Raw genomic sequence first — 16437 nt, 5'->3', positions numbered from 1 at the left:
CTTTCATAAAGCTGCCTCCAAGAAATTAAAAATCACAGGCCACGATAAATACAGCCCACGTCTATCCACACCCATGTCCACATGACAGCCTGGAGAATGAGGCATCCTTCGAGGCCTTGCTTTAATGTGAGTAATTACACTTACGCAAGAATTCCATGGGCTATAATCTCATACACCCACTACATGAGCTACTGGGAAGAGGCAAGGAGGTGAATGCCAGCAACAAATGCACAGGAAGGAATGTTCTAGAAGAGATATGAGAAAGTGGAATTAAACACGGACGGAGGGTCTTGGTTCCTACTAATGGGGTACCATGTGTCTGTTTCTACATTTCTTTTTTTTTTTTTTTTGAGACGGAGTCTTGCTCTGCCACCCAGGCTGGAGTGCAGTGGCCGGATCTCAGCTCACTGCAAGCTCCGCCTCCCGGGTTTACGCCATTCTCCTGTCTCAGCCTCCGGAGTAGCTGGGACTACAGGCGCCCGCCACCTCGCCCGGCTAGTTTTTTGTATTTTTAGTAGAGACAGGGTTTCACCGTGTTAGCCAGGATGGTCTCGATCTCCTGACCTCGTGATCCGCCCGTCTCGGCCTCCCAAAGTGCTGGGATTACAGGCTTGGGCCACCGCGCCCGGCCATGTTTCTACATTTCAAGGGCAGAAGGTTAAAACAAATAGTTTTTCCCATGACCGAGACTCTTTTTTGGAAACTTTTTTTTTTTTTTTGAGATGGAGTCTTGCTCTGTCACCCAGGCTGGAGTGCAGTGGTGCAATCTTGGCTCACTGCAAGCTCCGCCTTCCTGGTTCAAGCCATTCTCCTGCCTCAGCCTCCCTGAGTAGCTGGGACTACAGGTGCCCACTACCATGTCCGGCTAATTTTTTTGTATTTTTAGTAGAGACGGGGTTTCACCGTGTTAGTCAGGATGGTCTCAATCTCCTGACCTCGTGATCCGCCCGCCTCGGCCTCCCAAAGTGCTGAGATTACAGGCATGAGCCACCGTGCCTGGCCATTTTTTTTTTTTTGCAAAGAGTTGGGGTCTCACTCTGTTGCCCAGGCTGGTCTTGAACTCCTGAGCTCAAGTGACCCTCCCACCTCAGCCTCCCAAAGTGTTGGGATTCAGGTGTGAGCCACCGTGTCTGGCTGTAAACTTTCGAGGGAGTGGATTTTGCGTGTATGTTACTCATTTTCTGAGGCTATTTGGTGATGGTCTCATACTATGGTTGAAGGTAAGTTGGACTTTTCTTAACTAAAGTTACATTTTTAATATTCTTTATTAATCATCCCTTAGGTTGCTATCAGAAATTTGGTAAACTGTCAGGCATGGTGGTTCATGCCTGTAATCCCAGCACTTTGGGAGGCCAAGGTGAGAGGATCACTTGAGGCCAGGAGTTTAAGACCAGCCTGGGCAACATAGTGAGACCTCCATCTCTATGGAAAAGATTTAAAAACTAGCCAGGCATGGTGGCACATGCCTGTAGCCCCAGCTACTCAGGAGGGTGAGCTGGGAGGATCCGTTGAGCCCAGGAGGTCGAGGCTGTAGTGAGCCATGATCGCGCCACTGCACTGCACCCTAGGCGACACAGTGAGACCCTGTCTCAAAAAACGTAAAGTAAAATAAAATAAAATAAAATAAAATGGGAAAACTAGCATTTTTCTGCAAGGAAATAAGTTTTGCCACCTCGTGAATGGTCAGCTTGTCTTTGATCACAAGGTCAACTCACAAGCAAAGGACTACTGCTATTTCCTAATTTTATTTGTTTTTAAAGAGATGGGGTCTTGCTGTGTTGCTCAGGCTGGTCTCAAACTCCTGGGCTCAAGAAATCCTTCCACCTCAGCCTCCCAAGCAGTAGGGACTACAGGCGCATGCCACCATGCCTAGCTGATTGCAATTTCTACCCTGGGACCCCAGGCCCTTCTGCAGTGATTCCTCAAGAGTCTACTGTCATAGAAGCAGCTCTCTTCAGCTTCTCTCCCTAGGCCTTCTTTGTCGGCCACCAGCAATTCTTGGGGGAGCCAATGTCTTGAAGTTCAGGACCAACTGCTGGAGAAACCAGACCCTGATCCTGGCTGCCCCCTCATCTCCAAGTCCCAGCAGACGCTGCTGAGTTGGTGCCTTGCAGGAGACCATTAAGTCTGACTCCAGGGGTCCAAGATCTATCACTGCCCCAAGATTACGGGGTCCAGATCAGGCGCGGTGGCTCATGCCTGTAATCCCAGCACTTCGGGAGGCTTAGGCAGGAGGCTCACTTAAGTCTAGGAGTTTGAGACCAGCCTGGACAACATAATGGGACCCTGTTTCTACAACAAATAATAATAATACAAAAATTAGCTGGGTGTGGTGGCATGTGCCTATAGTTCCAGCTATTTGGGAGGCTGAGGTGGGGAGGATTGCTTGAACCTGGGAGGTCGAGGCTGCAGTGAACCGGGATCATGCCACTGCATTCCAGCCAGGGCGACAGAGTGAGACCCTCTCTCAAGAGTCCAGCATCCGTACTTGGCTTCCTTCAGCATCTCCCACCTTCTAGCATCTCCTTGCTTCCAGAACCAGATAGCAACTTTTTTTGGGCACCTCCTCAAGGGCAGGCATAGGGCTAGATGCTTTACGTCTTTCATTTGGCCCTCACAATTATAGGAGGCACTGCTATAGACAGTTTCAGAGACGAGGAAACTGAAGCTTAGTGAGATAACTTGTTCAAGTTCAGATTGTTTGTGATGAAGCCACTAATCAATTCCAGGGTTGCCTGGTTCTAAAAGGTTGCTCTGGCCAGGTGCAGTGGCTCACGCCTGTAATCCCAGTATTTTGGGAGGCCAAAGAGAGCGGATCATCTGAGGTGATGAGTTCGAGACCAGCCTGACCAACATCATGGAAAAATCCCGTCCCTACTAAAATACAAAATTAGCCAGGTGTGGTGATGCATGCCTGTAATCCCAGCTACTCAGGAGGCTGAGGCAGGAGAATCGCTTGAACCCGGGAGGTGGAGGTTGCGGTGAGCAGAGATCGTGCCATTGCACTCCAGCCTGGGCAACAAGAGTGAAACTCAGTCTCAAACAAACAAACAAACAAGCAAACAGAAAAGTTGCTCTGTGCTTCCACTGCTTCATTCTGCCTTTAGTGCTTATGCCCTTTGGGTCTTGAAAACTGTTCCTACCTTCAAGAGTCTTCCCGGCTGAAATCCAGATACTCCAGAGCCAGGTTGAATGGGTGGGTGGCTGGGGAGTGTCCCTTGAAAATTCGGACTACGTCATTAATGGGGATTTGCTGGCAGTTACTCACTCACAGGCATTTTCCTTAGGACAAGGAGGGCTTGGAGAAGAGAGGCTCGTTCTCAAGAGGAGGAATGAGAGTTTGAACCAGAAGTGTATAACAAACACTCCCTACATTGTGGAACTGCAAGTGGAGAAGGCCAGGTGTGGCTGGGGAAGGTGCCAGACTTCAGGTTGGGAAGCTGGAGGCCTCCATTATGCTGAGGATGAAACTGCCACTTTTTGTACCTGGGGATGTGGACCGTGTACCTACCAAAGCTTAGTTTAGTAGAAAACGTTCAGGATGTTGGAGTGGGTTGGCTTCTTCCAGCAGCCTTCAGTGAAGCACTTTGGGAGGCAGGCTGAAGGCGCTCTGTTTTCCAGCAAGAAGTCAAAGGACTCTGGTTGGCTAAGAGAGGTTCTTTCCACCTGTGGCCTGTAATTTAAATGACCCAAAGTCCTAACCCTGGGTCCTGCAGGGCTGGAAAATCCACATTTTTCTATCTCAAACCCAGTTTACTCACCCAGAAACAGGGAGGGTTCTCAGAAGATGAGATGAGAACACAGAAAAAGCCTAGCCTGCCTCATCCTAGGCTGTCTCCCGGCTTGTCCCGGTGAACACTGTCTGTCTAAGTAAGGGGGATGCATGCGCTTTGTGAAGTGTCTGGGGACAGTCTGAGGGCATGAAGAAATAAGAATCTGCCTACCCAAGGCTATTGTCTTTATTTCCTACAAAGCAGAGGCTAAAATGAAGGAAGAGGCCACACACTAGGCCTGAACTAAAGGTAGTGCTTCAAACTCTGGATATGACACATTAGTGGACTGTAAACTCAATTTGGTGGATTGTTACTGGCTTGTTTTTCATTTCTTTTCCCTTCTTTCCTTCCCTCTTTCCTTCCTTCTTCCCTCCTTCCCTTCTTTCCTTCCTTCCTCTTTCAACGGAATAGGAAATATTAGCATGTAGCACAGGTAGTGACCATAAATACTGTTGTGTAAAACTTATGATTTAGTTATACATAAATGCATATCAATATGCACATGCATAATTGTATACTAGGTCATGAAGTAAACTCATTTCTCATTATGGGTCATGGCCAAAAAATTTGAAAACTAGTAGACAGGTGAAGCATAGACATTTGGGGCCAGAAAGTAGAAATTTCCAGGTTGAAAACACATGATCAAACAAAACCTCCGGCTGTGGTTTCAGCCCAGTGGAGTTGTCTAGAGGCAAAAATATGAAAAGCCTATTAGTTTTTTAGGGGATGTGTATTGCAAAGAAATGGCAATAAAGGGTTACAATAGTCTGCAATTATTTAAATTGTTAGGCATACTTTCGGTCAATCTCTAGCCCCTATTGGCTAGAGATTGTGTCCCCACCTAAATTCACATGTTAAAATCCTAACTCCTAATATGATGGTATTTGAAGGTGAGTCCTTTGGGAGGTCATTAGGTGATGAGGGTGGAACCCTCACAAATAGGATTAGTGCCCTTATAAAAAAGACCTGAGAGAGCTCCCTCACCCATTCTACCATATGAGGACACAGAAAAGATGACTGTCTATGAACCAGGAAGTGAGCCCTCACTAGAAACCAAATCTGCTAGTGCCTCGATCTTGGACTTTCCAGCCTCCAGAACCATGAGAGATACATTTCTGTTGTTTATAAGCCATCCAGTCCAGAGTTGTTTGTTATGGCCATAACACACCCAAACTCACACCAAAGGTAGTGAACTGCTAAAGCACTACAGTCTTCAGAGAACGCATGTTCCCAATGCCTTCCTCAGAGATGCCAATGGAGGACAGATGGACAAAGATGACCCTCTGTGGTCTATATTAGATACCAATAATTCTCTCTATTGCCAGATGTCTTAATTATTTTTTGTTCTTAGTTTTTTTGTTGTTGTTGAGACAGGGTCTCACTCTATTACCCAGGTTGGAGTGCAGTGGCACAATTTCGGCTCACTGCAACCTCTGACTCCCAGGTTCAAGCAATTCTCATGCCTCAGCCTCCTGAGTAGCTGGAATTATAGATGTGTGCCACCATGCCTGGCTAATTTTTGTAAATTTAGTAGAGATGGGGTTTCATCATGTTGGCCAGGCTGGTCTTGAACTCTTGACCTCAGGTGATCCACCTGCCCCACCTCCCAAAGTGCTGGGATTACAGGTGTGAGCCACCATGCCTGGCCTATTTTTTGTTCTTAGGATACGATATGTGCAACTTCCCATCTTCCCAAAGTTTTTATTGTATACCTCCCATTCTTTCTTCACTGTATTGGGTGTATTGGGGGTAGACAACTTATTTAATCATAGGTCACTGGACCACTAGGAGTTACCTGTGAATTTCAAGAAGAGAAATTTCACAGGGTGTAGTAATTTTACAAGCCTCTGGGCTCTTGCGTTTGAGTTGCATGCATTTTTATGTGGGTATGGGCATTTGTAAGAGTATTTCTGTGGGAGATAGGTATGAGCACATGTTGAGTAGCCAAAAGGGTGCACAGTACTTGACATTTGTTGGTTGCTACCCAGCACCCATGTAACTATCCTCCACTTTAGCAGTATCCAGATTTTCCTTCAGGTAATTATATCCCATGCAGCCCATGGAATTTGTTGCTTATTCCAGCTGAGAGCCCTGAATAACTTGAGCCAGGCAGCGCCTTTTATTTCCCTGATTACAGTCACTCCTTTCAGGGTGGGCACTGTGTCCTGGGATGGTCCTATCAGGTAAATTTCAGGATCCTACTTGAAAGGACAGTGCAGAAACACTCTCTTTTTAACATTCTTTTATTTTTATTTTTTTGAGACAGGGTCTCACTTTGTAGCCCAGGCTGCAGTGCAGTGGTGCGATCATGGCTCACTGCAGCCTCAACCTCCTGTGCTCAAGTGATCCTCCTGCCCCAGCCTCCTGAGTACTGGGGACCACAGGTGCATGCCACTATGCCCAGCTAAATTTTAAAACAATTTTTGTACAGATGGGGCCCCACTATGTTGTCCAGGCTGTTCTCAAACTTCTGGGCTCAAGTCATCCTCCCACCCCAGCCTCCCAAAGTTCTGGGATTACAGGCATAAGCCACCACACCCAGCCCAGAAGCACTTTCTACCATGGGGTTCCACACTAAGCTGGCAGCCACACTGTGACTCCAAGGGGTGCAGGCCTTAGGATGAGGGCAACACTGTGGATGATGGGGTAGAGAGGAAGAAGGGCTCTGGGCCCGTCATCATACTCCTGAGTACTTGGACCAACCAGCCGTGTGGCCTGCTTTACCTCTGCCATGTTCCATGTGAGCCAACAGGCATCCTTACTGAGATCTGTTTGAGTTGATTTCTAATAGTTACATCATAGGAAATATAAACTTCATATATTTTAGTTTACATCTTTTAGAAATGGGGTCTTGCTCTATCACCCAGGCTGGAATGCAGTAGTGTGATCATATTTCTGCAGCCTTGAACTCCTGCGTTCAAGTGGCCAGCTTTGGCCTCCTGAGTAGCTGGGACTACAGGCATGCAACACCTTGCAAGGTTTATATTTTTTATTTATATATATATTTTTTAGGACAGGGGTTTGCTGTTTCCCAGGCTATTTACAACAAACAAACAAAACCTTTGTTTTGCTTGAGGCTGAGCTTGCTTATCCCAGAGGCAGAATTGCAGAGCCTCTGTCCTAGGCCTCCAGGAGGCTGAATTCATTCACAGTGGGTTTTAGTGGCTCCAGCCAGGGGTCTACTCCTGAAAGTCCCTCTGTGCTCAATTTTGCCCATACTAAGTGAAACATACAGTTCATATTTGTTTTTTTTGTTTGCTTTTTTCACACCCAAGGCTCTTTCTGACTATCTCTGATCTATCCCTTCACCACTCTTGGCTCATTTCCCATTTCTAGGCCCGCCCCTTGAATCACAGTAATATTAAGCTGCTTAGAGTTCCACATTCCATACTATTGTTGTTGTTGTTATTGTTGTTAGAGACAGTCTTGCTGTGTCGCCCAGGCTGGAGTGCACATAAGTGGTGCAATCAGCTCATTGCAGCCTCAAACTCCCAGGTTCAAATGATCCTCCTGCTTCAGCCTCCTGAGTAGCTGGGACTACAGGCACATGCAACCATGCACCACTAATTTTTTATATATTTTTTTTTTTTGTAGAGACAGGGTCTCACTCCATTGCCCAGGCTACTCTCAATCTCCTGAGCTCAAGTGATCCTTTCATCTTGGCCTCCCAAAGTTCTGGGATTACAGGCATGAGCCGCTGTGCCTGGCCAAATTCCATACCTTTCTTCATGTGCCTTTCTTCATATTGTTTTTTTGTTGTTTTGTTTTGTTTTTCTGCCCTATCATCTCTACTTTTTTTATTTATTTATTTTATTTTTTATTTTTTTTTGAGATGGACTCTCATTCTGTCGCCCAGGCTGGAGTGCAATGGCGCAATCTTGGCTCACTGCAACCTCCGCTTCCTGGGTTTAGGCAATTCTCTGGCCTCAACCTCCCGAGTAGCTGGGACTACAGGCATGTGCTACCATGCCTGGTGAATTTTTCTTTTCTTTTCTTTTTTTTTTGAGACAGAGTCTTGCTCTGTCACCCAGGATGGAGCACAGTGGTGTGATCTTGGCTCACTGCAAGCTCCGTTTCCCGGGTTCATGCCATTCTCCTGCCTTGGCTTCCCAAGTAGCAGGGATTACAGGCGCCCGCCACCACGCCAGGCTAATGTTTTTTTGTATTTTTAATAGAGACGGGGTTTCACCATGTTAGCCATGATGGTCTCGATCTCCTGACCTCATGATCCACGCACCTCAGCCTCCCAAAGTGCTGGGATTACAGGTGTGAGCCACCGTGCCGGTCCCCTATCCTCTCTACTTTCTTTGTTTTACATCTATTTATCCAATTAAGCCTCCACTCTCTAATATGGCAGCTGCTAGCCATTCGTGGCTATGGATTACTTGAAATGCGGCTACTGGCTGGGCACGGTGGCTCAAGCCTGTAATCCCAGCACTTTGGGAGGCCGAGACGGGCGGATCACGAGGTCAGCAGATCGAGACCATCCTGGCCAACACGGTGAAACCCCGTCTCTACTAAAAAATACAAAAAAACCCAGCCGGGCGAGGTGGCGGGCGCCTGTAATCCCAGTTACTCGGGAGGCTGAGACAGGAGAATGGCCTAAAACTGGGAGGTGGAGCTTGCAGTGAGCTGAGATCCAGCCACTGCACTCCAGCCTGGGCGACACAGCGAGATTCTGTCTCAAAAAAAAAAAAAAAAAAAAAAAAAAAGAAATGCGGCTACTGCCAGTGAGGGACTGAATTTTCTACTTTATTTCATTTCAAATAATTTAAATCAAAGCAATATATGTTTCCATTAAACACAGCTTTATTGCTTTGATACAACTACATTTTACTTTAACAGTTGAAAATTTGGCATCCAAATTGAGATGTACTGTAAGTATAAAATATGCACTGGCTTTTAAAGACGTAGTACAATAAAAAGAATGTATAATATCTTATTAATAATTTTTACATTATTGCATAATGAAATGGTAATATTTTGGATATATTGGGTCGAATAAAATATTTTAAGATTTTTTCACTTGTTTGTTTTTACTTTTTAAATTATGGCTACTGGAACATTTAAAATTACACACATGGCTTGTACTATGTTTCTACTGGACATCTTTGGGCTAGACCATATCAGACAGCATCTCCTTGAGAACAATTTCCTCAATCACTCAGGCTAGGCACAGCGGCCTTCTAACATCTTTCATGATATATTCTTACATAGGACTTATTAGGTTGGTGCAGAAGTAATTGCAGTTTTCTTTTTCTTTTTCTTTTTTTTTTTTTTTGAGATGGAGTATTGCTCTCTCACCCCAGGCTGGAGTGCAATGGCTCAGTCTCCGCTCACTGCAAGCTCCGCCTCCAGGGTTCACGCCATTTTCCTGCCTCAGGCTCCCGAGTAGCTGGGACTACATGCACCCGCCATCACGCCCGGCTAATTTTTTGTATTTTCAATAGAGACGGGGTTTCACCGTGTTAGCCAGGATGGTCCAGATCTCCTGACCTCGTGATCCGCCCACCTCGGCCTCCCAAAGTGCTGGGATTACAGGCGTGAACCACTGCGCCCAGCCATAATTGCAGTTTTCACCATTACTTTTGAAGGCGAAAACTGCAGTTACTTTTGCTCCAACCTATTCATATTAATTGTATTCTCTTCATGAATATTATTATTCATGAGTATTAATTCCTATTGTCTTCGTGTGTCTCTCTCCCCACTAAGACTGTATGTTTCTCAGGGGCAGGAACTATATTTTATATTTCCATGGCCTGGCACATGGTAGGTACTCTCTCCATACTTGTGAAATTAATTAATGGATAGCCACATCAAGTTCACAAGTATCTTTAAATATAATTTCACATACAACTACCTTTATTTTTTTTAAGATGGAGTCTCACTCTGTCACCCAGGCTGGAGTGCAGTGACACAATCTCAGCTCACTGTAACCTCTGTCTCCTGGGTTCAAGCGATTCTCATGCTTCAGCCTCCTGAACAGCTATAACTACAGGTGCATGCCACCATGCCTGGCTAATTTTTGTATTTTTTTTTTTTTTTTTTTAGTAGAGACAGGGTTTTGTCATGTTGGCCAGGCTGGTCTCAAACTCCTGACCTCAAGTGATCTGCCTGCCTTGGCCTCTCAAAATGCTGGATTACAGGTGTGAGCCACCGTGCCTGGCTACTTATAACTACTTTTAGGTTTTGTTTTCTGTCTTGGGGCTTCCTGGAGGTCAAGTCTTCTGGCTGTGTCTCTAGGCCACTGTGGGGTGCAGTGCCCCACTTGGGGGGCCATCAGGGGATTCCCTATAGACAAACTGTCCAGCCCTTCCTAGCATCCTGTCCTTAGTGGGGCACTGGAAGGCCACAGAGCAGGAGTGAGCAGTTAAGGGTGAGCCCCAGAAGAAGCAGAGGAAAGAAAACAAGAAGTGAGGAGAGCAGGAAGCAAGACTTCTCCCTCAGCTTTCTGTGGCCCTGGGAGCTGAGCACTGCTGCCAAGCAAACACTGGTGTGGAGCAGCGAGAAGGAGAGCCCAGGCTGGATGTGGTCAGCCGCTGGGTGGAGTTAAAATGTATAACAAGGGAGAGGCAACTGAAGAAAAGAAAAGATTCTTTTAAAAATTCGGCTGATGCCTAATTAAAAAAAAAATTCCACTCCCTCATGCTACGTTTTAAGAGACTTCCCTTTCAGAATTATTTTCAGTCTGGTGGTAACAGGCAGGAAGAGTGTCAGATGTTCACCAAGCTATAAAGAGGACACTCCCCACCCTCTAAAACACAGGGCCAGCCCCCACATTGCTTTTCTGACTTGGGTTATGAGGATACAGGATGTGAAGCTGTCAAGGCATAGATCTTTCCGGAAAGGAGTGTCCCATGTGGTACATTAAAAAAAAAAAAAAATGGCTGCAGTATTTTGCAGCTTCTCTCACCAAGAGGTGGAGTCAGTTTCACCAGCCCTTGAATCTGGGTTATACTACTCACGGGACATCAGGACACCTAATGCAAGCAGAAGCTTGACAAGTGCTTGCACAGGGGGGTTTGCTCTCTTTTGCTATTTTTGGAATCCAGCCATCATGTGAAGAAGTCTAGACTGGCTTACCAGAGACACATAGCCTGGTCACCCTTGTGGATCCCTCCAAGGTTCTAGGCACATAAGTGACACCATCTGGGACCACCAGGCCTCAGACAGTCCTCATGTGACTGTAGCCACATACACAAGTTCAGGTGAACTCAGCAGAAGAACTTCCCAGCTAAGCCTAACCCAAACTGACACCTCCTAGGATGGTGAGCTAATTAATGATTGTTGTTTTAAGCCTCTTAAGTTTTGGATATTTTAAAAATATGGTGCTATGGTCTCAATGTTTGTGTTGCTTGGAAATTAATATGTTGAAACCTAATCCCCAATTTAGGGGCATTAAGAGGTAGGGACTTTGGGAAGTGATTAGATTATAATCTAATGGCACAAGTCATGAATGGGACTTGTGCCCTTATAGAAGAGGCCTGGGGGAGCTTGTTTGCCCCTTCTGCAATATGAAGACACAGCACGAAGATGCCATTTATGAGGAACGGGACTTCACGAGATACCAAATTTGCCAGTACATTGATCTTGAACTTCTCAGGCTCCAAAACTGTGAGAAATACATTTCTACTGTTTATAAGTTACCCAGTCTGTGGTGTTTTGTTATAGCAGTACAGATGGACTAAGACAGATGGCAAAACCAACCTACTAATACAGTCTGAGTCACAGGTGGAAAAATCCATGTAGAAATAACCACCTTACAACCTGGTATAGGAGAGCTATTATAACAGTGTGTTTTGGCCTGTTCAGGCTGCCATAACAAAATACCACAAACTGGGTAGCTTTTAAGCAGCAGAAATATATTTGTCCCAGTTCTGGAGGCTGGGAAGTCCAAGATCAAGGCGTTGAGGATGGCAGATCTGGTGTCTGGTGAGGACCTGCTTTCTGGTTCACCGATGGTGTCTCCTTACTGTGTCTTCATGTGGTGGAAGGGGCAAGCTAGCTCTCTGGGTCTCTTTTATAAGATCAGTAATTCCATTCATTCATGAGAGCTCCACCTCTATGACCTAATCACTTCCCAAAGTCCCCACCTCCTGATATCATCACACTGAGGGTTAGGTTTCAACATTCAGATCATACCCTAGAGTGATTCAGAGTGTGGGCTTTGAAGCCAGGCAGGTTCAGTCCTGCCACTCGGATATAATCTTGGACACCTTTGGTAACAACGGTAACAGTGACAGTACATGCTTTGCAGAGTTGTAATGAGAACTGTGTCGGCCGGGGTCACACACCTGTATTAGGATAACTTGAGGAGAGTTTATACAGGGACTACTACATCTACAAAGATGTGGTCAGGGTTCAGGGAAACACAAGAGAGGGTGTAGTGCCCTGGGGTTATGATAGCACCCAGGTGGGAAGCAAGGACAGGGCATGGTGATGAGAAGCTGAGGACAGAGCAGCAGGGTCAAGAGGGCTGCTTAACAGGACCCATAACCTTGTGTTGAGAAATGAGTCTGTTCTGCAGTGACATGGCTGGGAGGGGGCTGGGAGAATACAAACTCTGATCTAACTTCTTCCTCTTGCATGTTTTTGCCAGTGATCCTCCTTGGCCAAATCCAACTGGAAGCCACTGGGCTTCAAATCAGCCTCCTGTAGCAAAAAGCAAGGTGGAGAAGGTGGGAGAGTAGATCTGGGGCAAATGGAAGGTATCCAGTTCACGGATTTAAAAGCAATAATGCATAGGAAAGCACTGATCATGCACCTAGCACCCAATCACTGTTTGCTGTAATATTATTATATTATCAGAAGAAACCAAGAGCTATGGGTGGCAGAAGAGGAACTGAGGGTTTTTTTTGTTTGTTTTTTGTTTTTTGCTAGGGTGACCTGCAGAATATTCATGGAGGAGGTCTGCTTTGAGTTGTGGCTTGGAGAGTTGAAGAAAATAATAGAGCAGACACTGACATGGAACCTACTATGTGCAGCTACCATTGTGGATGTCATACATACATTACTTTGTTTAATCCTCATATCTACTTTATGGGGTAGGTACTGTGATGGTTAATATTGAGTGTCAATTTGATTGGATTGAAAGATACAAAATATTGATCCTGGATGTGTCTGTGAGGGTGTTGCAGAAGGAGATTCACATTTGAGTCAGTGGGCTGGGAAAGGCTGACCCACCCTTAATTTGGGTGGGCACCATCTAATCAGCTGCCAGTGTGGCTAGAACATAAGCAGGCAGAAAAATGTGAAAAGAGAGACTGGCCTAGCCTCCCAGCCTACATCTTTCTCCCATACTGGATGCTTTCTGCCTTGGAACATTGGACTCCAGATTCTTCAGTTTTGGAACTTGGACTGGCTCTCCTTGCTCCTCAGCCTGTAGATGGCCTAATGTGGGACGCTGTGATCATGTGAGTTAATACTTAATAAACTCCTATATATGTATACAAACATACACACATATATACACACACATATCTATTCCATTAGTTCTGTCTCTGTAGAGAACCCTAATACAGTACATTATCCCACTTCACAGATGAGAAATTGAGGCAGAGAGAAGTTGGATAACTCAGTCAAGGTCACACAGTAATAAGTAATGGAGCCAGGATTTGAATCAATTTCAAAGAGGGTGTGGGACACACCATTTGTTTCTTAGGCACAGAGCTGAAAAATGCACATAGAGGAAGCAGTGAGTCATTCACACGGACTAGTGTGGGGTTTGTGCTGGAGAACGGGGAAAGACAGTCTGGGGAGAGAGCCAAGGACCAGAAGGATGGGCGGAGGAATTTGTCCTCCATTCTGGGAGGCTCTGGGAAGCCACTGAGGACTTCAGAGAAGAGAAAGGCAATCACAGTGGGGTACCAGGCAATTTATCTGTGTGCAAGGCCAAACTAACAAAGCAGGGAGCAACTGGAAGCCAGGCAGTCAGCCAGAGGATACTGCAGAGGTCCAAGCACTAGGTGATGAGGGCTTGAATGAGGATGATAGTAGCCTAGATGGAGGGAAGAGACAAGGGCATTGCGCTGCCAGGGGAAGCACAACAGGACTTGGGAACTGAAGTACTGGATGTGTCAAGTAGGGGCTGAAGAAACAGAAACAGATGGGAGGTTTGGGAGCCAGGTGATAGGTGAGTGATAGTATCAGATGTATCATTCAGCCACACTTAGTGTAAAAAGTGTTGGAAAAAAAAGTGTATGTCAGCCAGTCTTGTGTGTTCTTTGGTTACAATGTACATGTTAACAAGTCGTACCACTCCCACACGCCACAATCAATTGCAAAATAGCAATCTATTTTGCAATATCAGCTCCTGGTAAATTTCACTTGTGAGCCTGGAGCAAGGATAGGGGTGGATTCAAGGACCTCCCCCTGAGGCGGTGAGAGGACCAGGGTTGCAGGACATCGTCAGTTTCATTCTGGGGCAGTCAGAAGGATGCTTGGTTGCCCAGCAACAATGCTGCCTCCGCAGCAGCCTTGGTTTCCTGCAGTCCCGGATGCATCTCATTAAAAGGATAGAGGGATGGATGGCCGACACATTTTCTGAAGTGTCATTTTCAGCGTCCGGAGTCCTGGTATCTTGTTTATAAGTGGCACTTACAAAATACAAGGGAAAGAAAAAGAAAAAGGGAGAGGAAGAAAGGTCTCCTAGGATCTCAAGCATGCAATGCGTGGATCTTGACTCTCCAATTTCAGCTTGTCTAAGAGACGGGGTGCAGAGCCTCCTTGAAATCCACCTGAAATGAATTAGCCTGAAGTAAAAGTAGGTGTTTATCTCAAGTCATTGCCTCAAATAGCTGACTACCTGTTGGAAGAAGGGTCTGATCGATGCAAACCAGAGCAGTCGTGCGTGAGCTGTTACACAGCGGTTAGTATCGATCAGAGCTAAAGGCTGCCGATAGGAATGTGGAGGAAACTGACAGGCAGAGAAGAGGGAAGAAGGAAACAGCCTTCGCTGGTGGCAGCCGTACAGAGGAAAGCCGATAAAAAGTCAATTCCACTTAACTGAATGGCTGCTAACTAAATATTTTTGGGGCCAGAGCCTTCCCAGGTAGCAGCTGGAGCATCTCTGTTCCGGAACTGAGACATCAAGCGAGAGCTGGGCATCGACAGGCACGATCACTGGGCCCTGGTGATGAATGGGGGAAGAAGAGAGCCCCTAGATGCAGAGATGGGAGTCTTTGGGCTCAGCCGAGCTGACTGGGGCGCTGACCACACTGAGGACCGCCACTGACCACAGAGCACTGCTGACAGGCAAGAAAGGAACAGGGTGCAGGCTGGATGTTATGGAACAGTTGCTGATTAATTAGTTTATTTAAAACCGTGATCCTTTTTCCTGAACTTCAGTAAGGGCTGTTGAAACTAATGGCTGCAGAGAAAGTTGGACAATGGCTGGTCCTATCACAGACAGAAGCAGAATGGTGCCATGTAGTGTAGTTAAAAGACTGGTTGATGACTTATTTTCCTGAACTTTTATGCCCTCAGAAGGACTGTAATTATTTTCCTTGAATTAGATGTGAACATGTAACTTGTTTGGCCAATGAAATGTGAATAGAAGTGATGCATGTCCCTGATGGGTAGAAGCATTTAATTACTGGTGTACAACCTTCCTGTTCTTTGCTTGCCACTGTGATCCTGGGTACTAGTGTTGATATGGATAAGAGTGAAACTGTCTGGAATGTTAAGCAAATGGATGGATAGTTTTCCAAAACTGCAATGAATTTTGTGTGAATAAGGAATAAACTTTTATTGTGTCACATCACTTAATTTTGGGCTTGTTTGTTACCCAGCATAACTGAACCTTTCCTGACTAATACAGGGGGGCTGGGTTTTAGAATTCTGTCTCTACCAGTTGTTACTATTTGGGTGATTTGGTCTATTTCTTAATCCACCCCAATCTTGTTTTATTTATATAAAGCACATGAAAACAACAACGACAGCAAATTACCATGTGCTGAATGCTCACAGGTGCAGGCATGGCAAAAGCTCTGCATATATTAACTTGATTAATTCTCAAAGCAACCGTGTGAAGAATCTATTCTTGTCTTCATTTAACAATCGTGAAACCTAGTACTCAGAGAGGTTGAAAGAATTCCCCATGGTCACATAGCTTATAAATGACAGGCAGGAGTTCAAACCCAGGCAGACCAATTCCAGAGCACTTTTTCTTAACCATTTTCCTATACTGCCTTTCAGCTTGGGTACTTAATAAATGACAAGTACTATAAGCCCAGGAATAAATTCACTGACTGACCCATACTCAAGCACTCCATATGGGAGGAGAAGAACAAAAAGACTGCATTTCTTTTGATCTTTTACCATTTTATACTCCCTATTCCCTTATAAGCCTATGTATGGTCTGATCCTGTCTGAAATATCCTTCTCCACTTGTTCCCCAAATCCTGGTTATTTCTAGAACTCCAGATCAATTCCCCACTCATTTGTGATATAAACAAGGGAATTCCTTAGCATTCGAAGAGACCATCAGAGAATACCTTTCGGAAGAGTTTCTCATCTATATAACGGGGATAATAGCACTCACCTCATGGGGTTGTTGGAGTAATGCTCATCTTTTATCAGTTGAACCCCAAAGAGATCCTAGGGAAAAAGGGGTATTACACTGAACAAGTGCCTACTTACTTTGTGCTAAGTCTCTCCTTAAACC

The sequence above is a fragment of the Trachypithecus francoisi genome, unplaced genomic scaffold, assembly GCF_009764315.1.
Source record: "Trachypithecus francoisi isolate TF-2019V2 unplaced genomic scaffold, Tfra_2.0 Lachesis_group10, whole genome shotgun sequence".
NCBI lineage: Eukaryota > Metazoa > Chordata > Mammalia > Primates > Cercopithecidae > Trachypithecus > Trachypithecus francoisi.
Note: the sequence above shows the minus strand (reverse complement) of the source record.